Raw genomic sequence first — 16,554 nt, 5'->3', positions numbered from 1 at the left:
TATACATGATATTCCTGAGCTTTTCTTTTCTTTTTTTAAAAAAATATTTATTTATTTGCTTTTTTATTTGGCTGTGCTGGGTCTTAGTTGTAGCATGCAGGATCTTCAATCTTCGATGTGGCATGTGGGATCTAGTTCCCTGAACAGGGATCAAACCTGGGTGCTGTGCACTAGGAGCATGGAGTCTTAGCCATTGGACCTCCAGGGAAGTCCTTTGGGCTTTTGTTTTAAACATACATTTGTGAGAATTCCTACTTTGTTGGTTTGTATTATTTTATGTATTCTTACTCATTTGATTTTATGAGTAAGCAAGAATTTGGATACCCCTGCAATTAGGGTATGGTGAACATGTTCCTTCCAGGCAGAAATTGTGACTCTGACTCATCCATTTACCCAGCCTATACCTAAGGAAATTTGCCACTGGCTTCTACTCACAATATCTAGTACAGCTGCAGCCATCACCTCAAGAGAAATAGGAACCAGTCACCTTGCCAATTTCCCACACATCCTATCCAACTTTCTGAGCAATTTCATTAGCATGCCTACGAAGTAAAATTAATGCTAAATGGCAAAGACAAGTCTACCCAAACTGAGGCCTTGGAATCCAGCCAATCCCCACAGAGAAGCAATTGCTACTCATTGTGACACAGCGAGTGGAAATATGCAGGTAGGGACAGATGACAATGAGGTGCCTAAGCAGCTACTGCATGTTGAAGTGGAGTAGATCTGCCAGCCAGAGACCTGGATATTGGACTAGCACAACAAAGGGTTTTAAAGGGCACAAAAACATGGCACTTCTATTTCCATTGCTTCTAATGTTTTGAACAAAGAACTCCCTGTTGTCCAGCTGCTGCCATTTAAAAATTTTTTTCTTTTGCTTTCTCTACTCAAGCAGGAGACAGCCAGCCCAGCTACTCAGTCTCCTACTCTACGTCTCTGCTTCTCAGTTACCCCTCCCTGGCTTACCTTCCATTGCATGGGGTGGAAAAACTATACATGTTGGGGTCTTTTCTCTTTTTAAGCTCAACACATCACTGAGAGGCATTTTTAAATAATAATTTCTTTAGAAGAAAAAAGCATGTTTAACACATAAAAAGTGATTAGAAGTTCATTAAACAGAATAAGAGGACATAAATGAATATTTCTATAGAAAGGTGTTTTGTTTTTTTTTTTAATTGGGGCTTAACATAAGGAATAACTTTTATCACAATGGTTTCCTGGAACATTAAAACAGATTACTTAAGAAGACTGCAGCTGTGGGTAGGACTATCTGCTTATTATGCTGCATGCCCAAGTGAAGGTAGTCCACAACCTCCTGACTGATATTCAGCCAGTGTGCACTAGCTGGGCATACTAGTTTTAAAATATTCAAAAGCTTCTGTTCCAGTTGGTAAATAGGTATTGTCAGGTGCCCTGTAAGTGATCACCAGCCAGTCCTGCTAATAGATAATCACTGTTCAGATACCTCCTAAATGACTGCCTGACCCTTCTGCTATCCTCCAGGCTTCCCACAGTCTAGCAATAATAAGTTGACCTCTGGCACAACAAGGGATTTCCTGGGCCCTATTCCAGTGGTGAGGTTCTATTTGGTTACTCATGCCATACTGGTGTTTGAATACTTTGCATATCATCCCTAAATCCCATGATCTTATTCCTGTGACTTGAGATCGTTTTTATAGACAGAACCAACCGGCTAACCAGAGAACCCCTATTAGAGTTTAATGCTCTTATGTAGGCTAAGATCAGTTAGTGAAAGAAGAAATTAATTTAGAAAATATTAGCAAGATGAACTTGAAAATTAGTATAGAAGTTGGGGAAAGCATTTTTACTTTAAAAAAATAACTAGTAAATAGTGTGCGCCACGATGATTGTCAGGCATTACAGTGCTGTCAGCAAATTGAAGGAAATAAAACTCCACTGCTTGTTCATTCACTAGGCCATATTCCAGAGCATAGTTAACAGTATATAAGGTACCGCCCTGCCCTCAAAGTTCTTACAACCCAGCAGAGGATATATCACAGGTACCCAGTTAATTATTCATATATACTAATAACCATTTAGAGAATCATACTAGCGTTAAGTATGTCTTGGAAAGGTACAATGTCATCATACTTCCTGTTGTACAGGAGAACCTCCAGAGAACCTCCAGACTGGAAAATGTTCAGTTCCTGTGAGAAAAAATAAGAGGGGGTTCACTTAGATAAAGCCAGGCTATCTCTGTAGTATTAAATTAGTACTGACTGTACAATGATGAGTAATATTTAATGCTACAAACTCTGACTACTAAAGAAAAACTTATTGAAATCAGTCTGATGATGTAAAACAGACCATTGAAGGATTCCTTCTGCTCCTATGATGGAAACAAATTGGATAATTTTGATTCCCTTATCATCCTCTACAAAATTATATTTGCTAATAGAATGCAAGTATCATTGGTAAAGAAAGAAGAACAGAGATGAATCATTATCATGAATGTTCAGATAAAGAGCATCAGATTCAGAAAGTTACATTACTATATTGCCTAAATAAAACCAACTAGAATTTCCCACAGCAAACAGTCAAAGGTTTGTGCATAACACACTTGTTTAAAGTGCAGTTGACAGAAACACTTACTCCTCCTGGGTCCTGCTGGAGTTGGGACTGCTGTTGGAGAAACTTTCTGGAAACCCAATAGAAATTCTCCTCTTTGAAGTTCTCAGCCATCTCTTAGCCATCTTCTTAGTTTGTTGGTATCCATTTGACTCTCTTCATTTCTCATTAGCAGTCTTCTGCTCCAGACATCCTACCACCAGCTCAAATGGGAAGGGGAATACAGGCTGACATGCCTGATACCATCATTAACCCACTCACCTTCCAGCTTCATGCTGGGGTCTCTGGCACTTGCCAAATGGCTTCCCTGTGTGAGAAGCTCATAGGGATTGAAGTTGCATCAGTGGGAGGTAGGAAAGGGGCTTCCTGGGTGTCAGACATCACATTTGTCTTACCCTTGCCTCGTTCACTGTATCAGTTCTCACTGAGTGCCTACTGTGCACTAAGGGTAGCCTCTTTCACTTTATTCCTAGAAGTCTATATTCCTTTCCTTTCCCACATGTTTTGGCCAACTCACCAGCATCCTGAAATTCATCAACCTCAATTCTCCCCTCTGATGAGCTTAAGTGGAATTTAATAATCCCTGCTACTTTGTCTTGTGACTCTGTCATATAAATAAAAGCTATGGACTCTAGGTTAGATTATAAGCATCAAATTAATTTTACTACAAAGGTCAGGCTGCTCTTCTGGTGTTCTGTTGTGCTTGAAGCTAAGTCACTACGTGCTTGACAAAAACCTTCCTATCTGAGCTGTATTCAAAACAGATTTCAAGATATAGCCGACTGAAAAACAGACATTTGAAGATAAAGAGTGTGTACTCTGACCCCCTGGAAAAAGCAAGCAGCTACAGTGATTTTATGGATATATATAATACATCATCATCTCTAAGAGATGATAGGCATTAAGCACAGCACCTCTTGCTCCCAAAGCAAATGTCTACTCATCTTTTCCACCTAGCCGCTCATGTCAGAGGAAAGAAATATTTCATCCCAAATGACTTCTAAACTTGTTTGCCTAAGAAATGCTGCCCCTAAGGAAGCCGGGCTTATCAGTGGAGTTTGGCTCAAAAAAAAAAAAAAAAAAAAAAGACACATAATCGTATTCAGATAATGGCAGATACCTCCATCTTGGTTCCATTTAACCTTCATCTCTCTTCGTAATTTCCTAATTGTTCTCTCTTTCCAGGGGCTTCCCTTATAGCTCAGTTAGTACCTGATAGCTCTCTCTTTCCAGCTCACCTCTCTTGGCCAACCCTGTTGTGAGTTTATGCACTCCCGATGCATGTGTCTAATATACTCATCAGTTCAAGTTCTACAAGTAACATTCATGTAATAATAACTTGCCATTTATATTCCTGGAAAAATCCAAAGATGGTCTCTGAGGCTATCAGGTCACATCCAGGCTATTGTCAAAGATACAATACCTTGAGGCTATAGGGAATGGAGTCACCAACTTCTTAGAGTATGACAATTCCTTTGGGCATAATTGTGGTCTCTTTCAAATTTCCTTAAAAGAGACAGCAACCGTCAATTTTCTATTCCAGAAAATAGGTCCAATAGAGAGAGTTATGTGCGTGAATGCTCCATCATTTAGTCATGTCTGACTCTTTGCAACCCCATGGACTGTAACCCTCCTGGTTCCTCTGTCCATGGGATTTTCCAGGCAAAAATATTGGAGCAGGTTGCCATCTCCTACTCCAAGGGATCTTCCCGACCCAGGGATTGAACCTGCTTCTCCTACATTGGCAGGTGGATTCTTTATTACTGAGCCACCTGGGAAGCCGCAGAGGGGGTTATAGTCAGGTTGCAATTCTGAATTTAATTCTTCTCAATGAGAAATTTGCAAGTAGACCTAGGGAAGCTCTATAGCCTGTTCTTTACAATGTTCAAGTTTCACCTGTGACAGTCATACTGCTTACCCACTGTGTGCAGGACATGTGTGTTCAGTGGTTGGGTTTTTATTTATTTATTTTTTTTAGTAATCCTCATCCCCTGCACAAGTCTCCTAGAGCCAATGGTGTTTGTAAGAAAGGTAAGATGTATAGCCTGAGGCTGTGGAGCAGAGAAAGCGGGAATTGAAGTGGCTCAGGAAGGCATCATCTGGAATAATAATGAAGACCAACTAAGTCACTAAAACAGATCCATAATGCTTTTTTTTCCCCCCCTCAGGAAAATTCAGTCCCTCTTTACAGATAGCCTATGAGGGGCCTCACATTCCATCTGGACAGGCACACAAGTCAAACACCTTAATTTCTGAAACAGAATGACAGCTTGGCCCATTTTTATGTCTAATAACTAAAACATGTGGATCTCTCTTCAGCCCACAACAGACGATCTGCCTTCCATGTGCTCACCAGAGCACTCCATCTTGAATTATCTGCACTGTAGCTGTATATTGGGACAGACCAAGCAGATGTGCTGGCCCAAGAAGTGCTGTCTCCAGGGAAGCAGACCCTATCATCAATGCAGTTTGGTTCAGAAATGAGATGATCATATTCAAATAATGGCAGACACATCTGTCCTGGTTCCCTGGAACTTCATCTGTCTTTCTTGTGTACCCCATGCTCTCTCCTGTTCACCTCCTTTGTGAACCCTTTGTGAGTATATTTATTTCTGTTGGAAATAGCTAATACACTTGTCAGCATAAGTTCTCCTGGTGACATTTATGGAGAAACTTACCAACATCTCACCGTTCAGATTTTCTCATTCTTTTCCTCTAGCCAGTAGGACAAAGAAGAGTGTCACTTTATTCTTAGGGCTTTTATTGAAGAGTCTTGTTGGTCTTCATTTCATGTGTGAATTTGCCCACCCCTACCCCCAAGTAGATTATAAACTCTCTGAGGGAAGTAACTGTCTTTTGTTTCTCTTGTGACCCTCTCAGACTAAGAAAAACACTAAGTACCACTCGTTCATTCATGAAACTATTCAAATGAACTCTGCTGGTTTCTGGATTCCAGGGTACTCTTTTTTTTTTTTCTTCTCAGAAGTGAAATTTTACTCTGATGTTGTATTGTACTCTGCCAGAAGTAAAAATGTACTCTGTGGTTCTGTGCTTTGAGCTACAACCATATATCCCATTCATAGTGGCTTGAGCCATCTACACTCCTCACAGTGGCTGAGAGAGTAGCTGAAAACTCTGACCCACTACATTCAGTAGGTCCTGCCAGCTTCGAAGGAGCTGCCCAAGGCACTTTGCCTCTGTTCCTCGCCTCTCTTTCTAAACCAAATTCTGTCATGGAATGGTCATGCTGCCTCCGCTAATTTTCACTTAACCTCTCCATGCCTCCCTGTTTTCTTCAAAAAAGCCCATCCATATCGACCTGCCTTCCAGGGATATTTTGAGGACATACTGCTGATAAGAAAACATTCTCTATGAGAGATTATTGATGACAGTTGTTTTGTGGCCACAGAAAGAGAGGGCAGTCAGCAGTAATTGGGGGCCATGTTTAGCCACCCAACCACCCATTATCATTGGTACTCAGATTGATTCTAATGCATCATGATAATGCAGCTTGTAATCCACATATAGGGGGGTAATTTATTGTCAGGTGGTGATTGTTGGTAATTACAAGCTGTTTGAACATATTCAGAACATAACATAGGTGTAGACATCTCTTGTTTTCCTTTCTTCCTTTGTTTGCAAGTCTAATTTTATACCCTTCTGCCTATCCTATTTTCTCCTTTTACACTTTATAACATAATATTGTTTTTATTCTTTAAATAAGCTAGTGTCTCAATGAACAGCTAGAATACCGGGAACAGATTTGGAAAAGCAGTTTAAGTAGCCAAGTCCAATTTAAGAATGGTGGTGGATTTTATCACTCAGCTTTATTAATGGACCTCCTTCCTGCTGTATTGCGTTTCTTTCCCTAGTGCATTGATATAAAAGCCCTTGCCTCTCCCATTAACCCCTTTGGCTGGTGTTAACTCATTCCTGGGCATCTGTTGCCATAGCTGCAGCCACCCCTCAGCTGGAGCCCTCTTGCTAGCCCCTGCAGAGGCCATGCTGGGCTGGCCTGCTTATTCCAGGCGTCAGCTGTTAGGCGAAGGGCAAGAGCTTCATGACCTCAGAGGTCAAACAGCCCGTCCCATGTGTCTACGCCCTGTCTCTCTTTTTTTTTTCCTTAGCAGCAGAAGGGTATGTGGCTGTCCTGCCTCAAGGCTGGGAAACGCGTGGGAATATTACCAGCACTTTTCCCCCCTCACCCCTTCCTGGGTGCCCAAGCAGGTAGCCCAGCACCATATTCAGAAGATGATCGATATTTCCCCTTTGTTGTGTGAATCTCTTCTTTCCACACCTGCAGCAGCTGTGGGGACTATACACAACTTGTGTCTGTTCACTGAAATAATTGCCAACAGTTTTATGGAGCGTCTCTTGTGTGTATTTTTGCCCATTTACAGATTTGATTATATCGTTTGCAGAATGGAAACGTGGCTTTCCACTGCTTATTCTCATTCTCATAGATCTTCAAGAAGAGAAGACCCTTTTAAAAACAAAATGGTAAGGACATGCACATGGTTATGTTAATATCACACAGGCAAAAGTCAAGACCTTCAGGAGGGTCCTCAGGCACAAGCTGACCAGGTGATGAACACATCGTCTATAGATTGTTGTTTGAGTCACCAGCCGGCACCATCGTATAAGAAATAGTTCGGAAGAGAATATGTTGGATACCTCTAATGTATGACTACTTTCTGCCCTAGGCTTCTTCTGCACTAGGCCAGAGAAAACATGACTCCCACACATGCAGCTTGGGCTGGTTCAGTGGGATTTGAGGGAAATGTTCGAAGGTGGAAAGATTCCACATAGACCAGTAGTACGGAGTTGGAAAGGAAATTTTAATTTTGTCTGTGCTGTGCCACCTTTGCCAGACAGCTGGCAAGGATAAATCTGTGGATTAGCTCAAGACTCTCAAAAATTCATAACCATCTAGTCTTTTACCTTGATTTTAACAGGACTGATGTTATAGCATCGACAACAGCAGCAGAGCCACAGCAACATTAACGCGTAACCTTGATAGAGTATCCTCTACCTTTCAAAATATTCGTACAATTAATATCTCTTGTTTAACCATCTCACCAACCCTGTAAAATCAATATTATTGTTGTCTGTGTTTTTGAGATGAGGGAACCAAGTCATATTAAATGACTGGCCCAAAGTCACATAGCCAGCAAATGAATAAAAGTCTTCTAACTCCAAACCCTGGTGTACCGGCAATACACACAGCCCTATCACCCTGCTTGCTAGCCCACTGCCACCACCATGTCCCCAAAACTCTGGGTAAACAAATTAAGACCCATGCAGAAATTCACTTGAAAAACAAAAGGAGCCTTCTTACAAAAGAATTAATGACTTTCCATATGTGTGCGTGCTAAGTCGCTTCAGTGTGTCCGGTTCTTCCCCTTGGACTATAGCCCGCCTGGCTCTTCTGTCCATGGAATTTTCCAGGCAAGAATACTGGAGTGGGTTGCCATGCCCTCCTCCAGAGGATCTTCCTGACCCAGGGATCGAACCCAGGTCTCTTCCATCTCCTGCACAGGCAGGCAGGTTTTTACCCCTAGCACCACCTGGGAAGCCTGACTTTCTATGTGATTTCACTACTAAATGTTACCTTTGTTCATAGATTACCAGTTACTGGGCAACCTGGAGGTGGATGGGGGGAAGCCAGGGAGCTCATTGGAATGTGAAGAACAGCACAAGTTAAAGCTCCTGGAGACTGAAGAATCCTTCTGAAAATCAGATAAAACATTCTGAAGAGACAGTCATTATGCATAGTAGTACTATAAAGATAAGCAAGGAATAATTAACACAAAATTCAGAATAGTGGTTATCTCTGAGGGGAGGTGGAAAGAATTAGGGGAGGGGCACATGGTGGCCTTTAAAGTTAATGAATGCATGCGTGCTCACTCAGTCATGTCTGACTCTTTATGACCCTCTGGACAGTAGACCACCAGACTCCTCTGTCCAAGGGATTCTCCAGGCAAGAATACTGGAGTGGGTTGCCATTTCCTTCTCCAGGGGATCTTCCTGAGCCAAGGATGGAACCCACGTTTCTTGCATCTCCTTCATTGGCAGGCAGATTCTTTACCACTGCGCCACCTGGGAAACCCTTAAAAGTAATAGTTATATTCTTTTTCTTCAACTGCCTGTTGTATATACAATTTTAAGTGCACCATTTTTTTTGGCTTTTTGTTCTCTTTTTTTAAATTAGGATATTTGCTTTACAATGTTGTGGTGGTTTCTGCCATACAAAAACACGAATCAGCCCTAAGTATATACTATCCCCTCCCTCTTGAGCCATGAATCATTGTTTTTTATACTTCACATTTGTCTCTTATAAATTCCTCTTTATAACTACTCAATATTTAATTTTAAAAAATAGAAAAAAGTGTGAGTCAGTGGAAAAATAAGACTTTATATACAGAAATCAGCTGTACATTATAAGGAACACTGCTCTTGAAAGCTAGGCACGCTTCGTTTTTGTTTTGTTTTGTTTTAAGTGCACTTTGATAAAATCCTTAGCTAGCTCTGACAGTGTCTTCCAACGACATACCAGCTAGTTTCTCAAGATGTGATTTGTGAGGAGGGCAAGCCTTCCCAGAATTTTGCTAGGGTCGCTGAGTGTTTCAGCTGCCTTGCCCCTCCCCTCCCCTCCCCTCCTTTTTGACAATGAACTTCTAGCTTCTGGAAGAGGAAAGAATAGTGGCATGGTCATTTGGGAATTTGAAGCTAAGTGCTTGAACTGTAACCATGGATTTATGGGTTGTTACCCAAAGACATATTATCTTTATGGCTTTCCTTGGTGTTGCACCTGACAGAGAACGCAGTGAACGAGTGGGCTTGTGTATTTATTTTTGTCACTGGTTAGTTTCTCTCTGGCCAATCTAGGCATGCTGTAAGCACAGGCTGACAGGAATTATGGCTTTTCTTCCATGTGGAAATAAGTGGATAAGCAAATACTCCCAGCCTGATTTTCTTTCCAATTCATTATTTACACAGAATTCACCTTGTGTAATCATTTTCAAATCAAATTTGCTCTACCAGTCCCTGTAAGCTTTGCTCTGGAGATTGTCACCAACCTAGACGTCTTTTATTTTTTAACTGCTTATGTCTCTTCCATGTTAATACCAACTTAAAAAAGAAAGAAAAAGAAACACGAATGCATTAAAGGTAATGTCACTAGTGGCCTGGAGATTCACTCAGGAAGAAAATTTCAGTTACAGCAGAAATGGATAAAAGGAAAGAAAGTCAATAACTCACATGTGTTTGCTATTTGGACTACTATTGCTGTATTAAAAGATTCAGGAGAACTATTGAATTAAATGGGGAAAAATACGTCATATATAAGATAGATTCCAGGAAAGGCACTTTTATGAATAGTGTTCCAGAATCACAAACTGCTGACCAAATCACTTGCATACGAATTATTCCTAGAGTAGGCTGATACATAGAGTGAGTGTCCTCTGCCCAGCTGTCACACAGGTCCATGCTGTGACCTCCCTTTCTAACCTTCCTTTGTCTTCCTGGAAAGCTGGCCATGAAGAGCAACCTCTTCTCCTGCCTACCCCACTGCCCCCCATCCTGGTCACGGATAATTGAGACGTGACACTAACTTATTGTGGTTTTCCTCCACCGTAGATGAGGTGATCATGAGAGGAGAGCCTGGATACAAATGCCATTCATGCTTTTGGAGAAAAAAAAGCAAGTGGGTTTTGGCAGCAGGTCTGATGGGTTTGGAGGAAGGTAACACTGGAAAATCTTTTGAGGATTTTATTAGCAGTACCGCTTTTAGAAAATGCATCAATCAAATAAGAGGCATATATGTTAGTCCTGCTGTTCTTTCTGGCAGTGCTGTTGGTAAAGAATTGGTTAAAGAGAAGCCATCTTATTCTTCTTTGTTTAAATACATTCCCCACTATTATTAATGGCTGGTTCCTATACTGGTACTTTCCTGTTCTTTTCCCCTGAAGTAATCATAACACTCCACTCTCTCCTCACCCATAATAGCCCCTGTTTTCCAAAAGGTATCAGAGGTAATGCCCAGTATGGTTAATGTATTAATAATGATTACTAGTATTCTGCTACTACTTATTAAGCTAGGCATTGCAGTGGGGCTTTTTTCCAATGTATTTTCTCTTTTAATCCTTACCACCACCCTATGAGATAGGTACTTGTTGTTATCCTCATTTTTCAAATGTGGAAAATGAACAGACTCACTTCATTAGAATCATGCAGCTAATAAGCTGCAGGCCAAGATTAGAACTCAGATGTAATCCAAAACCACAATCTTAATCATTGTTACAACTCCATTTTTTCTTTGCTTGAGGTCATACAGCATTAAGGGTTGAGAGTTTATTATCCTTGGTCTGGGCAAAGGCATGAAAGGTGTTGTTGAAAGTGTGTTACAGGTTTCCAGAAAACCTCAGTCATTTTGAAACATGAAGGGAAGTGGGGACAGTGTGACGTTCTGTATAGTAAAGGCTTTTGTTTTCTGATTATTTTCAAATTGAGGTGGAGTTTGAAAACTCAGGTTGGGCTGGCCTGTAGAGGTAAAGAAGCCAGAACGGGGCCAGGGTTGCTGGCCCAAAGCAGAGCCATTAGTCACTGCCTGCTGTGGCTGTATGTGTATATATAGCATTGCCCTTAATATTCGAGGATCTCTCTGCTGAGGCAGCTAGTTCTCAAGCCAGAGTTCCCATTATCAGTAGGATTTAACACTTGACTTGTTTATAGTGCTCATAGCCAGTGTCCCACCCCCTAACTTAGACCATGGCCTTGCAGTTAGTGACTGCAGAGCAAGTCAACAACATACTTGAATACCCATTCTCTCAGAGTCCCACACACTGGAGAACACAAAATGACTCCAGTTTAACACTCTACTTCTAGGAGCCAGGAGTAATAAGTAAACTGATACAGAAAATACTCTCCACTCATACCCATCCCCCCAAACAAGAACACTTTCTATTATAGGTTTTAGACTTAGCACAAATACAGCCTTATCTGCTACACTTTTAAGATACCCACAGTACCATAATTGACTTCTCTCTCAAAACACACTTTAAAATAATCTTCTCCAGCTTAGCATCACTTCCTCTATGCTCCCCTCCCACCTCCACCACCACCTCTCATACTAGCAGAGTAACTGCCTCCCCTTTCTTCACACCCATTTAGCCATTATCAAACAATAATTTTGTTTTCACGTTTGTCTCTCCCATTACTCTATGAGCCCCTCAAAGAGCAGAGAAACATGGATTTTTCACCTTGGTACCATCAAATGCTACGTGGATTTAACATGTTTGTTAAATTAATATTCAGAATGTATCCTGAAGCTCTGCCATAACCTCACTCAAAGATTCGGGTTGACCACATGTGTTGTTTTCACCATTCTTATTTACAGATGAGAAAACTGAAACTCTGTGTTTCGCAAATGTGTAGTGGGCATAAGAGTTATCTAGGCTGCTTGTTCAACAGGCAGATTCTTGGCATCACTCAGATGAAAGCCTCAGCCATGGACCCTGGAACTTGGCTGTTTAGCCAGCACTCCAGGTGATTCTGATGCACATGATTGGAACGCACTTGGACAAACATGGGTGTAAGCGATTACAGCACCACAAGTAAATAGTGGAGCCAGAGTCAAACTCAGCCCTCCTAATTCCAGATCTAGCCCAGGCTATATTAATCTTTGTTTTACTCTATCTCCTATGGCAAGGAAGTGGACTGAAACATGTTGGAAAGATTTTCAGCAACAAGGGCTAAAGCAAAACGGCTTGTGGATTAACCTCTGGGCTGTTTATTTGTTTTTCCTCCAAGAGATCTTGCCAGACTTCCAACAGCCTAGCTGCCGGGTTGCCAAGTCATCTCTTACGCAACTTACCTCAGAAAAGCATTGACCACAGAGCTTTGGGAACTTTCAGAGTTTTATGCTTCTATTTTGTTCTTTCTCCACACACCCCCCTCTACCACCAACCATGCCATTAACCTAAAGAGCAGGCTCAGTACCTGAAATGCAATTAGTTAATTAAATAGTAAGATTTCCAGTTGAAAGCCGGTAACTACACTATCTGGGATCAGACAGTAATAGTCATGTGTCTGTCTCAAAACCAGGAAAAGAAACGTGTGGCTTATCGGGCAATTAGTAGAGATGTTAAAGGAGCTGGTGTCTAGTAGCATTTTTTGTGGCCCAGTTATGCTTCTGGTGTTCTTTATGTAAATGTTAGGTGAGGGAATATGTGGAATGTGATGATGCAATCCTAAGGACTAGAGAACCACGGTCAACCATTCACCCTTGACCAGTGTAATATGAGTTCACTGGTATCTCAGAAGCCCAAGAAGCCAAGAGTGGGGAATTACGGACCTCAGCAAAGCCCAAGACAGCCTCTCTAGGACAGCTCGCCTCTGCTCTTACTGACAGAGGAAGCCCTCCAAGGTTCCCATGGTCGAGTCTGCTGGGACTCCACCACCCTTGCCTCCGACTTCAACCTGTTTTCCTGGCTCACATTCAGCTCATCACATTGAATTGACAAGGACTATCTCTGAGATTCTTCAACTCACTCATGCCAAATCACCCTGAAATAACTAAGGAGGCCTCTGCTCCAACTTAGGGAAGTGGGAGAAGAGACCCCCACACAGCAGCCAAATAGTTTCTTTCTTATACAGAAGAAAAGAAAGGTAATGATAAGGGAAGTGGGGTTAAATCACGACTGAGTACTTGGTCTGTGTCAGATCTCAGGTTCTGCATTCTTTATAGTGTGGTGATAGGATATAGCTCAGCAGCTAAAAGTGTGGGATCTGGCGCCACACTGCCTGAATCTGAATTTTGCCTCCAGCATTAACTCCATCTGGGACCCTGGGTAACTTCCTAACTTCTTTGTGTTCCATTTTGCTTATCTGTAAAATGGATCTAATGATAAATCTTACCTATCTCATAAGATTGTTATGCAGATTAAATGAAATAACTCATATAAAGCCTTAAAACAGTGTTTGGCATATAATAAGCATTTAATCAGCTTCTCTGGTGGCTCAGCAGTAAAGAATCTGCCTGCAATGTAGGAGACACAGGAGACTCGGGTTCCATCCCTGGGTTGGGAAGATCCTCTGGAGGAGAGCATGGCACCCCACTGTAATATTCTTGCCTAGAGAATCCCGTGGACAGAGGAGCCTAGCAGGCTGCAGTCCATGGGGTCACAAAGAGTCAGACACAACTGAAGCAACTAAGCATGCATTCACACAAGCAAGCATTTAATCAATATTAGGAATCAACATTATTATCATTAGCTTAGTACGTGAAAGATAGATACCATTATCTCTAACTGCAGGTGAATAAACAGGCTAAAGAGTTTTCGAAACTTGCCTAAAGTCACACAGGTAGTAAATAACAGAGCCAAGACTTGATCTGAGATCTGGGCCCCAGGTCTGTACTCCTCCCATTGTACCCTGATCCCTTCATAAATGTAGGGTAAATGCTGTGAGTTCCTTGGAGAGGCATATGCCAAAATGTTTGACCTTCTTCCTCATTACACCCCAACCCCACTGCAACTGCCCTCTGGAGGACTGGCTTGGCACCCTAGCTTCTTATATATCTAGTTTAAAACCTTGAACATTCCTATTACTGCTCCAGTATGGAGGTGGCTCTCTCTAGGACTCTTCAGCTTATAGACTAGAACAATGAGTCTTATAGCATGAATGTTACTTGTGAAACACCCTCTATCCTGAGGTTCTCATCCGCAGACCCTGAGGATCTAGCTCTGCCCCACCACACTCACAGCTCATGTGAGAATAATTACTTACTATATAAGCCAGCATAAAAACCTTTTCCTTTCCCTTTATTTTTTTTCTTTTCCCTCCCCTTCCTTCTCTCCCCCTTCCCCAAGAAAGAATATGTTGTGATATCCTGATCCCTTTGAGTGGTTCCTTGATCCATCCTTGGTAATACGCATAAAGAGTATTGCCTAGTAGCGTCATCTCTCTCAAGCCTCTGGGGAGCCTTGTCTTAAAGCCCCCATCAATCCTCTGACCCTGCATAGCCATGATGCAAGCTGTGGTGTCACTGGTGACGTCTGTGATCAGACAGAGAATGGGGGTGTGCCCAGGCATCAGTACATTGTTCACAAACAATGATGGATTGTTAATTTTCAAAGAAAATGAAGAGGAATTTAAAATAACATGTACAATGCACAATATTGCTTCCTGAGCAACAAATACCAAACAGAAGATAAACTCTTGAGCCCTAGGCTTAATGTAGACCCCAAACATGATTTATCCTGCTGCTTCCTTTCCCTTAGCTGCAGAACAGAAAATACAATGTTATTGAGTTCTAAGACACCCCACCCTGCCCTTGTGCCATAATCTTCCACAACATAGACCTTGTATACCTGCTGCTTGCAAGGTCCTGTGTAATATGCTAGAGATGGGGTTTTCTGCCATGTTCCATGCAAGCATTTTCTTAACTTCCTCTTTTTTCCTTTGTCTTGGTATTCCTAGTGTTATCTCCAGGTGCATGCATGCTAACTCAGTCATGTCCAACTGTTTGTGACCTGCTGGACAGTAGCCTGCCAGGCTCCTCTGTCCCTGGATTTCTCCAGGCAAAAATGTTGGAGTGGGTTGCCATTTCCTACTTCAGGGGATCTTCCCGACCCACGGACCAAACCCATGACTCTTGCATCTCCTGCATTGGCAGGTGGATTCTTTACCACTGAACCACTGGGTTTATATATGGAACAGTGGTTAAGAGCATGAACTGTGGATCAGTGGAGCCAGACTGCCTGGGTTTGAATCCCAGCTCCACTGCAAGCTAATGTATGAGGTTAGCTTGTACAGGTCACTTAACTTTTCTGTTTCCGTTACCCTTATTAGTAAAATGGGGATGATGAGAGGTCCTACTTTATAGGGCTTTGAGTTTCAAATTAATGTATATAAAGTGCCTAGAATAATGCTTGGCACATAAGAATTAAAAAAGTATTAACTATTATTGGTCTTATAATTACTATCATTCACTATTTATCTAAATCCTGATATGTTCCAGAGGTTTGATGTCTTACCCAGCTTTGAACCACCATTTTCCTTCTGCAGAAATGACTAGCAGCTAAGTTCTGTTCTGGATCACACAATGCCATCTTATATGGCTATGGATCTATGAAATAGGCATTGCAGGTAAGCCCCACTTGGACAATTACTGAGTCCTTGCAGAGTTAATTTATTTAAAAGCCTATTTATTGGCACCTACTTTGAGCTAGTCACTGTAGACTATACAAAAGTAAATGAGGTTTATATTCCCTACCCTCAAGGTATTAACAAATATGGCTGCTACACACACATTTATTTTAGTAAGTTTAATAACTTTAAAGTCTCAAGAAATTCCAGTCAGTTCTTTCTTACCCATAAAGAATTTCTCTGTGATGAAAATTATCTCCCTATCTCCAGAACTATCATTGTTAAAGTTAGTATTTCTGTAATTGTAATTCTCTTACATTATCAGCATGTTTGGACTATAATACCATTTTATCTCCTCTCTCTCCATTTAAAATATTCATAAGAAACCCACTAAAATAGACTTCATCTTAATACAACAACAAAATAGTATCCCGTTTTAAATAGTTTGGCATCTGCTTCTGGGAAGAACAATGTCTGTGCAGGCCTCCCTTATATATACTCATAGATTTCCTTATTAATTTGTTTAAAATTGTTTACTGAACATGTTCTCTATGTCAGACACAATATCTAGGCATTAGGAATAACAAGGAGGAATAAGGGATTCCAGAGCCTAGGAGGAGAGACAACCACAGAAAAAGGTGATGAAAATATAATGTAGTAAGAGCTGTGATGGTAATGTTTTTAATGATCTAGGGGAACACAGTCAATAAAGGGGCTCTTTTGGAAGGGGTTTAGTATGATGGATAAGACTGTGGTCATTGGCATTAGAGCTGTCTGGGCTTGTAGTCCTGTTCTACCACTTAGTAGCTGTGTGAT

General features: G+C 41.4%; 1 protein-coding gene across 17 annotated transcripts in view; it reads left to right on the top strand.

Moving 5' to 3' along the window:
• Positions 1–16,554, top strand: part of ENOX2 (ecto-NOX disulfide-thiol exchanger 2) — a 295,795-nt gene that overhangs the window by 179,692 nt on the left and 99,549 nt on the right. Inside the window, exons 4-5 of one of the 17 annotated variants that reach the window (XM_055564067.1) lie at positions 4,568–4,620; positions 4,909–5,185. The exons of 15 other annotated variants lie outside the window; for them this stretch is intronic. The gene's annotated coding sequence lies outside the window, so the exon portion shown is untranslated. The remainder of the gene's footprint in view (positions 1–4,567; positions 4,621–4,908; positions 5,186–16,554) is intronic. One more of the 17 variants, XM_055564068.1, reaches the window with a different exon arrangement.

Source organism: Bubalus kerabau, chromosome X (genome assembly GCF_029407905.1).
Source record: "Bubalus kerabau isolate K-KA32 ecotype Philippines breed swamp buffalo chromosome X, PCC_UOA_SB_1v2, whole genome shotgun sequence".
Classification (NCBI taxonomy): domain Eukaryota; kingdom Metazoa; phylum Chordata; class Mammalia; order Artiodactyla; family Bovidae; genus Bubalus; species Bubalus kerabau.
Note: the sequence above shows the minus strand (reverse complement) of the source record. Positions and strands in the feature narration are given on the sequence as shown.